This window comes from Octopus bimaculoides, chromosome 5 (genome assembly GCF_046866305.1).
Source record: "Octopus bimaculoides isolate indiv1 chromosome 5, ASM4686630v1, whole genome shotgun sequence".
NCBI lineage: Eukaryota > Metazoa > Mollusca > Cephalopoda > Octopoda > Octopodidae > Octopus > Octopus bimaculoides.
The window spans coordinates 30,742,787-30,753,324 of record NC_142932.1 but is presented as its reverse complement, the minus strand read 5'-3'; the positions used below and the strand labels follow the sequence as shown (position 1 = coordinate 30,753,324).

Below are 10,538 nucleotides of genomic sequence, written 5' to 3'. Positions count from 1 at the left end.
TAGCTGTCAGAAGTGAAAGTGCTCACTGCTAGTGAAGTATCTGTCTGTCTGCCTGTCGATTCTTTGGCTACTGACAGCTAATACCATGACTGGCCGGAGCGAGCTATATGTCTGTCTGTCTGTCTCTCTATCTATCTATCTATTACTCGAAAGTTATTGGAACAAATTTGACACCTATATCCATGCGTTTGAAAACACAACACAGAGTATAAGGGTACTCGCGTCCGCGCTAGCTAGTCGTGAGTGGTCGATCCTATTATTTTTAAACTTCAAACTTCATTTGTTTTCTATTTTGATAAATTCTCTCTGTTGAAAATTATATTTTTATATTTTAAATAATTTGCAATTTCGGGAAATATGTTTTTATATTAAATTTGTGTTTTCTACTCACGACTAGCTAGCGCGGACGCGCGAACTTTCGAGTGATAGATAGATAGAGAGAGAGACAGACATATAGCTCGCTCCGGCCAGTCATGGTATTAGCTGTCAGTAGCCGGGCCACTGCGCCCCACTGTGTTTACTCGTTGATGCATCCGATTCCGGAGTTGGAGGTGTACTACAGCCGCTTGTTGACGGCATATGGCAACCGTTGTCTTTCTTTTGTAAGCGATTAAAACCCGCGGAAACGAAATACAGTACATTCAGTCCGGAATTATTAGCGGCATACCTGACCGTTGAGCATTTCCGAGACATGCTGGAAGGTACCACTTTTGCCATATATACCGATCACAAACCACTGGTATATGCATTTAACACCAAGTCGGATCGCCACTCGCCGAGAGAAATCCGCCACCTCGACTTCATATCGTAGTACACGACGGATATACGTCACATCAAAGGGACGACCAACGTAGCAGCCGATGCACTTTCACGCACAGATGTGTGTGCGTGTCTGTGCGCGCGCGCGCGTATGTTTGTATGTATTTATGTTTGTATACATGTGTAGGGGTATATCTGCGACAGCTATACGCATGGGACTAAAAAGCTTCCAGTAATTTTTAGAAAAATATTTAGTGTCACTGAGAGCATTCAGTTACATAGCCAACTTGCCCATCCCACTGACTGACCTAAATGTAGTAACCTTTATCATTGGTCCATTGGTAACCAGGGATTTATTAAGCATGACATCTCATACACAAATATTCAGAAAACGTAAAAGAAATAAAACGCGGAAGTAGTCTTGTGTTGAGTAGCGACTGTGGTATCACATACAAATTCAGTGGATTGTCTATTTTATTATTAAGTTATGTCTGGACATTTTATCAACGTTTAAGGTGTAAGTTTAATAGATGTGGATATTTTACTTTATAATGTATTAACCTATATTTACTACTGTCTATTGGATAATCGTTTGAGTTATTCCCACCATCTTGATATTTATAAGGAATACAATTTGACTGCTATTTCTGTGCTGAACAACGACAAAAACAGCACTAATTTATCGTCTATTTCCGTTCCTTAACTGCTGTGAAATTTTAAAGTCAACTTTCAGAACAATGCACCGTTTGTTGTTCCCGTAATACATTTCCGCACCTTCATACATATTCCGATCAACAATGGATTACACAGATGCACAAGTTATAGATGGTATGTTTTTTAAAGAGAAAGATCCCGATTCACAACCTGAAGATGTTGAAATGATGTCTGTTGAGGAAAGTGGCGAATCTGTAAATGCCAGATATGACATGGATCGTGATAAAAAGAATCTGGCTTTAATAATCAACAATGAAACCTTCGACAAATCGACTAAAATGTCTAAACGACAAGGATCCGATAGAGATGCATCAGCAATTAAACACACATTGGAGTCATTGCATTTTCAGGTGATTAACCGCAAGAATTTATCAGGGAAAAGCATGAACCAAATCTTTTTGGATATATCCACGAGGGACCATGGGAACCATAACTGCTTCGTGTGTGTTATATTGACGCACGGTGAAGACGATAGCCAGATTTATGGTACTGATGGCAAAGTAAATCTTAACGATTTAGTGGAGATGTTGCTTCCTGATAAATGCCCAGGTTTAATAGGTAAGCCAAAACTATTCTTCGTACAAGCTTGTCGGGGAACGAAAATGGACAGCGGTGCAGTTATGCACGATGCTGATACTTTTGCAAAAGTGGAATATCAAAATGTCAAATCCCACAAAGTACCACTTTGGGCCGACGTTCTTCTGGCTTATTCCACTGTCCCTGGATTTTATTCCTGGAGAAACTCTACAAATGGATCGTGGTTTATTCAGTCGTTAGCCCACATTTTGGAAAAATACGGAGACCGACTTGAACTGCAACAATTAATGCTTTCGGTAAATCGCAAGGTTGCCTATGAATACGAGTCTAATTCCAACCATTCATTTATGAATAAAATGAAACAGGTTCCTTGCATAGTAAGCATGTTAACAAAAGAAGTATACTTTTACAAGTAAAATTTTCGTTTTTCGTTCGTTTTCCCCTCTCTCCTACGTGCTGTTGGTGATCTTTGTCCTTCTCTGAACTTTTCTGTTTTACTTTCCGACGAAGAGCTATGCTTGAAACGTCCAAAGCCCTCCTTTTTTTTTTTTTTAACCGATCGCCAAATGTGTTCCCTGTGCACGTCCTCTTGTTTGTTATTGTTATTTTCATTGTTTTACGGTTCGATTTGACGACGTGTGTGTGTGTGTATGTGTGTACTTGAAATTTCTACTCCGTTTTCTATTCTGTAGTGAGAACATGTTATTTCGAATCATTATATAAATTTTATATACTTTAAAATTCTTTCAAAAATATATGACAGTGAGTTATGCATCTGGTCCTTTCTAAACTTGTTACCATCCTCCTTTTGAGCAACGAAATCTGGTTCTAAACACGATTATACAAAGTTCAAGTACAGCAGGAAAAAGTAGCACTGCATATCACGCACCCGGACTTACATTTTGCGTTATAAAGTTGATAAAATATTAAATTTACTAAGGAAAATTCCTATCCTAATTTTTTTGCTCTTCACAAACATTTTCGTTGAAATAATTAAAATGCTGTAAAAGTGATAACATTGATAAATTGGTTTTATTTCTTTATATTAATGGCAAAAAACTATTATTTTCGTGTTCAATTGTTATCTAATGGACTTATAATAAAATACATTGAAACCATCAACACCTTGTCTCTTTACTATCTCCGCCTTCGCTAAGGAGGGAATAATATGCCCAATCCATAAAGGGGGAAGCATAGCAGATGCCAAAGACTATAGGCCTCTCTTTCCGACTTCACACATCAGCAAAGTCATGGAACGGATAGCCAGGGGGAAACTAATCGCATTCCTTGAAGAAGATAACTTGCTGAGTGATACCCAGCATGGCTTTCGACCAGGTAGGAGCTGCCTGACCCAGCTCTTACAACATTATGACTGGGTGTTGAGGTAGTCACTCGAGCTGCCTGACCCAGCTCTTACAACATTATGACTGGGTGTTGAGGTAGTCACTCAACAACTCAAACGTGCATGTAATGTACCTTGAATTTCATTCAAATTTTACACATGCCTTACTTAGGGTCCCGGTTGTATTTTAGTAAAAAAAAAATTTTTAACTTCTTGCATAGTTCGAGCCCACAGTAACATCATATCTCCCCCACTATTTAAGTATTACTTGTCAAAAATGAAACAAAAACACTTATGTCAAATACTTTCACTTTAAAAATGAAACTATTTCTACTATTTCAGTATCAAAACTGAAACAATCACATTTCGATACTGTCATGACAGATACTATATCCTTTCAGATATACTTAAATTGTGATTTCTGCAATGTGGTGCATAAATTGTCAAGTAAATGAGACGCATCTTTGCCTCCACTGATTCACTTGCAAAGTGTTGAGTAAAATTATTTCGTTGCAGACCTCCTTTGAGTCTTTTTATTATCACTGGGTCACACATAGTCCCCAGTTGGTAACATTGATTTCAAGGCCTTCCTAGATGAGTGACTGGTTGTTCTAAGACATTTATTGATTGTAAATTTTTTCTGCCCAGTTACCTATCGGTATAGTGGTCATTTGCAAACTCCAGAGGCAACACTTTCATTTCCCTTTACTCCAAACGTCACACGTTGTTATTTCAATTGGGTCATGCCTTTCCAATTGCTATAGATCCGTAATGCATCTTACAGCTGTACTTGTCACCTGTATGGTGAGGAATCCTACATTGGGGAGTAGTAACGACTAGGCTACGGTAGCTGACTGATTATCGTGATCATTCGTCTTTTGGTTTCCTGTAGCTTTGCTCTCTTTTACAAACCCAGTGAACATACATATATTTCCTATTTCAAAGAAATTCAAACAATACATATTAGACCCAAGTTAAAAAGATTCCCAACAATTCAACTTCTTTGGTTGACAATAACATCCCCACCCCCAATAGGGGCCTTAACTCCCACATTTTTCAGCTCCATGAGCTCCATTTTTCAGGAGCAAAATCCTTTTTACAGGGTCCATAACATTGGAATTTTGGAATGTGCACATAAATATCATATATATAAAGATGAGAATGCGTGTCTGTGTGAATCCCTAAAACTCGAGAACTACACAACCAATTTCATTCCAAATTAACACATGCCTTACTTACGATTCATGTTGTGTCTTACGACAATTTTTTTTTTTAACTTCTTGCATAGTTCGAGCCCACAGCAATATCATATCTCCTCCACTATTTCAGTATTACGTGTCAAAACTGAAACAATAACATCACTCTACTGTAATGTCAGATACTTTCACTTTAACACTGAAACTATTCCACTATTTCAGTATTACGTGTCAAAAGTGGGGCCTTCATTCCCACGTTTTAGAGCTCCATGAGCAAAATCCTTTTTACAGGTTCCAAAAGACTGAAATTTTGGAATATGCGCATAAAAATCAATAGTATGGGATACATGTCTCATGATTAGAATTTTTTTAGGGTGTGTAAAGAGAGAAAGAACCCTCATGTGCAATTTTGATGAAATTCGAATCATATGTATTCCAGTTCCTTACAGACAATATAACAGAAAAGTCTCATTCTTCAATTGCATGTAACACGGGCAACGACGGGTATCTCTGCTAGTATTATATATATAATATAATATATATATAATATATATATATGTAATATAATATATATATATATATATATGGAAGAAAAAGTGAGAGAAAGTTGTGGTGAAAGAGTACAGGAGGGTTCACCACCAAACCCTGCTGGAGCCTTGTGGAGATTTAGGTGTTTTCGCTCAGTAAACACTCACAATGCCCAGTGTGGGAATCGAAACCGCGACCTATGACCGCGAGTCTGCTGCCCTAACCACTAGGTCATTGCACCTCCACATGCATATATATATATATATATATATATATATATATATATATATATATATATATATATATATATATATATATATATATATATATATATATATATATATATATATATATATATATATATATATATATATATATATATATATATATCGTCGTCGTCGTTTAACATCCGCTTTCCATGCTAGCATGGGTTGGACAATTTGACTGAGGGCTGGTGAAACCAGATGGCTACACCAGGCTCCAATCTGATTTGGCAGTGTTTCTACAGCTGGATACCCTTCCTAACGCCAACCACTCAAAGAGTGTAGTGGGTGCTTTTACGTGTCACCCGCACGAAGGCCAGTCAGGCGGTACTGGCAACGGCCACGCTCATCTCGCTCGAGAAACCTCATGTGTCACCCACACAAGAGCCAGTCCAGTGGCACCAGCAACGATCTCGCTCGAAAATCCTACAACAACCCCACACAAGAGCCAGTTCAGGGGCACCGGTAATAAATAAATAACACCAGAAGGAAATTAGTTTCTTCATAACAGTTGTTTCAAATGAGTTCTTTTTTATTGATAAATAAAGTTATTACATCATATGAAAAGAAAAGTTTTTTTTTTTTTACATGAATATACAGGAATTAAATATTTTTTTTAAAATGCAGTCCAAGAATCAATATTATCTGCTATTTCATGATTCCTGGCTAGCTTCAGCCAAAGAATGATTCACTTATCCTCGTTAGTACTTTATACAAGTGGAGGCGCAATGGCCCAGTGGTTAGGGCAGCGGACTCGCGGTCATAGGATCGCGGTTCCGATTCCCAGACCGGGCGTTGTGAGTGTTTATTGAGCGAAAACACTTAAAGCCCCACGAGGCTCCGGCAGGGGGTGGTGGTGAACCCTGCTACACTCTTTCACCACAACTTTCTCTCACTCTTACTTCCTGTTTCTGTTGTACCTGTATTTCAAAGGGTCAGCCTTGTCACACATGTGTCACGCTGAATATCCCCGAGAACTACGTTAAGGGTACACATGTCTGTGGAGTGCTCAGCCACTTGCACGTTAATTTCAAGAGCAGGCTGTTCCGTAGATCGGATCAACTGGAACCCTCGACGTCGTAAGCGACAGAGTGCCAACAAGTTTATACAGGAAAATCATTAGGGTGACAGGAGCGGGGAAGGATGGAGGGAAAAAGTTGCATTGGGAGTAAGGAAAAAGATGAGAGTCAGACATTCTGCTTTAACTTCAAAAGATAAGGTTATTTTATTTTATTTTTAATCTGTTTTAATCTGTTTTAATCTCAACAACAAACATATAATATATATATACATTAATTTCTCTCTCTACACACACATATATAAGTGTATATGTGTGTGTGTGTATACATTCATACATGTGCATGTATATAGACATTCATACATATGCATACATAGTTCTATACATATAGACGTGTGAGACTGTGTGAATGTATGTGTGTGTGGCATGTTCACTTTTCTTAGATTGATGAAATCTGGAAAATATGTTCTTTTCAAAACAAAAGAGTTTCATATTTGAATTTTCATACACACACGCACTCGCGCAAGTTCAGGTTTATACCTGTAATTATTGGAGCCCTGGGATATATAACACACTGCCTAAATACCAATTTTGAGAAATTAGGCTTCTCAGAACCAGGAAGGAGAAAGCTAATTTGAAGACTACAGATTCAATCCATCACTGGAACTATAAAAATCTGTAAAATTTTCCAAAAGTTTATCATTTCAATATATATAAGCATGTCTAGATATGCAACTATATGCATGAGAATACATACATAAAACAAAACGTACAAATCTTCGCATATACAAATATACATACATACAAGATGTTGTAGCTAGGACACTCTACAATAAAATCCGCCAGAAAGATAATCCCAAGGACAATGAAATAGGAACCCACAGTATGGTAGAAACCATAGCCACTCATAATAAAAAGGAATACTGGTGGAATATCCCAATGGAGACCACAATAAAATGTAACCACGGCAGACCTGATACAATGATTTGGGACAGAGAAGAGAAACTGTGCACAGTTGTGGAAATTAGCTGCCCAGCAGATGTTAACATAAAGCTGAAGATCAGTGAAAAAGAGAACACCTATGCTGAACTATTGAGAAATCTGCAGTTATTCTATCCAGATTACAAGTTCAGGTTTATACCTGTAATTATTGGGACCCTGGGATTTCTCAAGATTGGTATTTAAGCAGTGTGTTAATACCAATCTTCAGAAATTAGGCTTCTCAAAAATTACATACATACCTTGGTGGCACTGAAATTCCAGTGAAGGAGCCTTGGATCTAGGTTAGAAACCAGTTCTTTCTCTATTGGCAAGAAATCTTGAAATAAACTGAATAATGACAGACAGACAGCCATCCGTACACACACACACGTATAAAGAAATGTTTTCGATGTGAATGGAGACAAGATAGCGAAAGTTTGTCTAGAGTTGTTCCCCTTTATATATCTTTTCGTTCCTTTATTATCCAGGTAGAAGAATATTTCGTGCCTAAAACCCATAGAAAAGGTATCACGCGTAGATGATGCGATAAATAATGGGACAACGATAACGATACTTTATTTTTTTATCTTTTATTATTTATTGATTACTTTTTTTTCTTTTTACAAATTACTTTTTTTAACAGCGTTTTTAATTTTCGAAGTTGTGCTATTTTCCAACAAAGAAAAATTACGGGAAAATCAAGCGGAAGTGACGCATCATAACGGAATCTCGTGTTCTTGTTCTGAAGTCGTCGCCTCTTGCAACATCTCTGGAGTCAGCAAGTTCTTTGTTTTCTTAATTATTAAGCCATATTAACTACTATATTGTGAAAATATATATATATATATATATATATATATATTCGCTTATACTGTGAATATCCACGTTACCTTGAAATAAGTAAAGGAGTCTGTTTACGTATTTTTTCTGCGCAAAACACAGGGGAAAACCCGCGCTATCTTTATTGTTTTTCCGTGCGGTTTCTTGTTCCGACTCGTTTCTGCTTGTTCATACACATTCCGATCAACCATGGATTACACAGATGCACAACGTGTTGAAGGTATATTTTTTAAAGAGAGAAACCCCGATTCACAACCCGAAGATGTTGAAATGATGTCTGTTGAGGAAAGTAGCGAATCTGTAAATACCAGATATGACATGGATCGTAATAAAGAGAATCTGGCTTTAATAATCAACAATGAAACCTTCGACGAATCGACTAAAATGTCTAAACGACAAGGATCCGATAGAGATGCATCAGCAATTAAACAGACATTGGAGTCGTTGCATTTTAAGGTGATTAACCGCAAGAATTTATCAGTGAAAAGCATGAAACAAATCTTTTTGGATATATCCACGATGGAGCATGCAAAGCATAACTGCTTCGTGTGTGTTATATTGACCCACGGCGAAGACGATAACCAGGTGTACGGCACTGATGGAAAAGTAAGTCTAGATGCTCTAGTGGAGACGTTGCTTCCTGATAGATGCCCAGGTTTAATAGGTAAACCAAAACTATTCTTCATACAAGCCTGTCGGGGAACGAAACTGGACAGTGGTGCAATTATGCACGATGCTGGGGATGTCAGAGTCAAATATCAAAATGCCACATCTCACAAAGTACCACTTTGGGCAGATGTTCTTCTGGCTTATTCCACTGTCCCTGGATTTTATTCCTGGAGAAATTCTACAAATGGATCGTGGTTTATTCAGTCGTTAGCCCACATTTTGGAAAAAGACGGAGACCGACTTGAACTGCAACAATTAATGATTTCAGTAAATCGTAGGGTTGCCTATGAATACGAGTCTAATGCCAGCCATTCATTTATGAATAAAATGAAACAGGTTCCTTGCATAGCAAGCATGTTAACAAAAGAATTATACTTTTACAAGTAAAACCTTTCTTCTTCTCTCTCTCTCCCCTTGTACACGCGCACACACATATGTGTATATATATATATATGTCGATGCAAACATCAAAAATACATCATACCACTCAAAATACGCGTATATGTAAATTTTCATTAATATTTAACAGTTCGTTTGGTAAGTGCCAACGCACGAAACACTCGGGACTTGAGTCATTCTGTTACTTCTGCTAAATATCAATAAAAATAAACACACACACACACATATATATACATATTTATATTCATCTGTGCAAAATACTTGAAACTTCGTACTTTTCCGTCTTGATTTCTGCTGAGAACACTTGCTAAATATGTGTTGCTGACATATTTAAAGAATATGCTTGTCAGTGAACAGGTCGTGGTTTCAAAGCGACAAAAAATATTTTGACAAATTAAATTTAAATGTTAAGTGAATCTAACGGTTTTTTTTTCTTCCTTTTTTAATGGCTTATAAACACCTTCCTTGCTGCAATTGTTATGAAATATACTGAAAACCTAAAAATAAAATTCATAATTCATACATTTTGTCACGTTATGTAGTAACTATAAATATTATTGTGGCAAGACTTCCACCCGTCCGAAGGTTTTCTATTATTGTTTTATAGCTGTTTTTAAATCTATTGACCGAAAGCATTCTTATGTGTAGTTGTATTTTGTTTTCCTATGATGAAAGCAATAGCGTATTTCTTAGAGGAGCGACCCATCACCCGATCACACTTTTTAAAAAATTAGCACCTGTTATAAAATATAGGCTGGGCATAAAGAATGTGGACTGCACCCCGATTTCGTTTTTTTTTTTTTTCCTTTTTTTCTCGATACAGAATTCCCCATTTTCGAGTACGGAGATTCTGTAAAAAAAAAAAAAAAAAATGGCATATTAAAATTTTATTCCCCAATCCTTCAAAAAAATTCTTCAATTTTCACTTTCTTGAAATTTGCTTTTACGAAATACGTAGGAAATTACGGGGTGCGGTCCACATTCTTTGCGTCCGCCTAAAAGATATAATTAATGAGTTAAAAATTATTTGGTATGTGTCACGGTCCCTTTTTTTATTATTGTTTATATATACTCACTTCCCCTAACTTTAGAACCTGGCTACGTCCCTGGATGAAAGTTATGAAGTAGTAAACGTACTGCGAAAAAGTTTGGTAATTTTTCAGATTAATACCCGCACGATCTTCACTAGGGTGTTAGGGTTAGGGAATTCCGTCCCTAACCCTAACACCCTAACCCTGACCCTAAAACCCTAGTGAAGATCATATGGGTGTTAATCTGAAAAATTACCAAAA

The 10,538-nt window shown here is 37.1% G+C and overlaps 2 pseudogenes across 2 annotated transcripts; both read left to right on the top strand.

Annotated features, from left to right (window-relative positions):
* Positions 1-446: 446 nt before the first annotated feature.
* LOC106869279 (caspase-3 pseudogene) lies at positions 447-3,132 on the top strand (annotated as a pseudogene). Its single transcript, XR_016241870.1, has one exon. The product of XR_016241870.1 is annotated as a caspase-3 pseudogene (transcript).
* Positions 3,133-7,830: 4,698 nt separating this feature from the next.
* LOC106869278 (caspase-3 pseudogene) lies at positions 7,831-9,768 on the top strand (annotated as a pseudogene). The gene has a single exon (XR_016241868.1). The product of XR_016241868.1 is annotated as a caspase-3 pseudogene (transcript).
* The last annotated feature ends 770 nt before the right edge of the window (positions 9,769-10,538 follow it).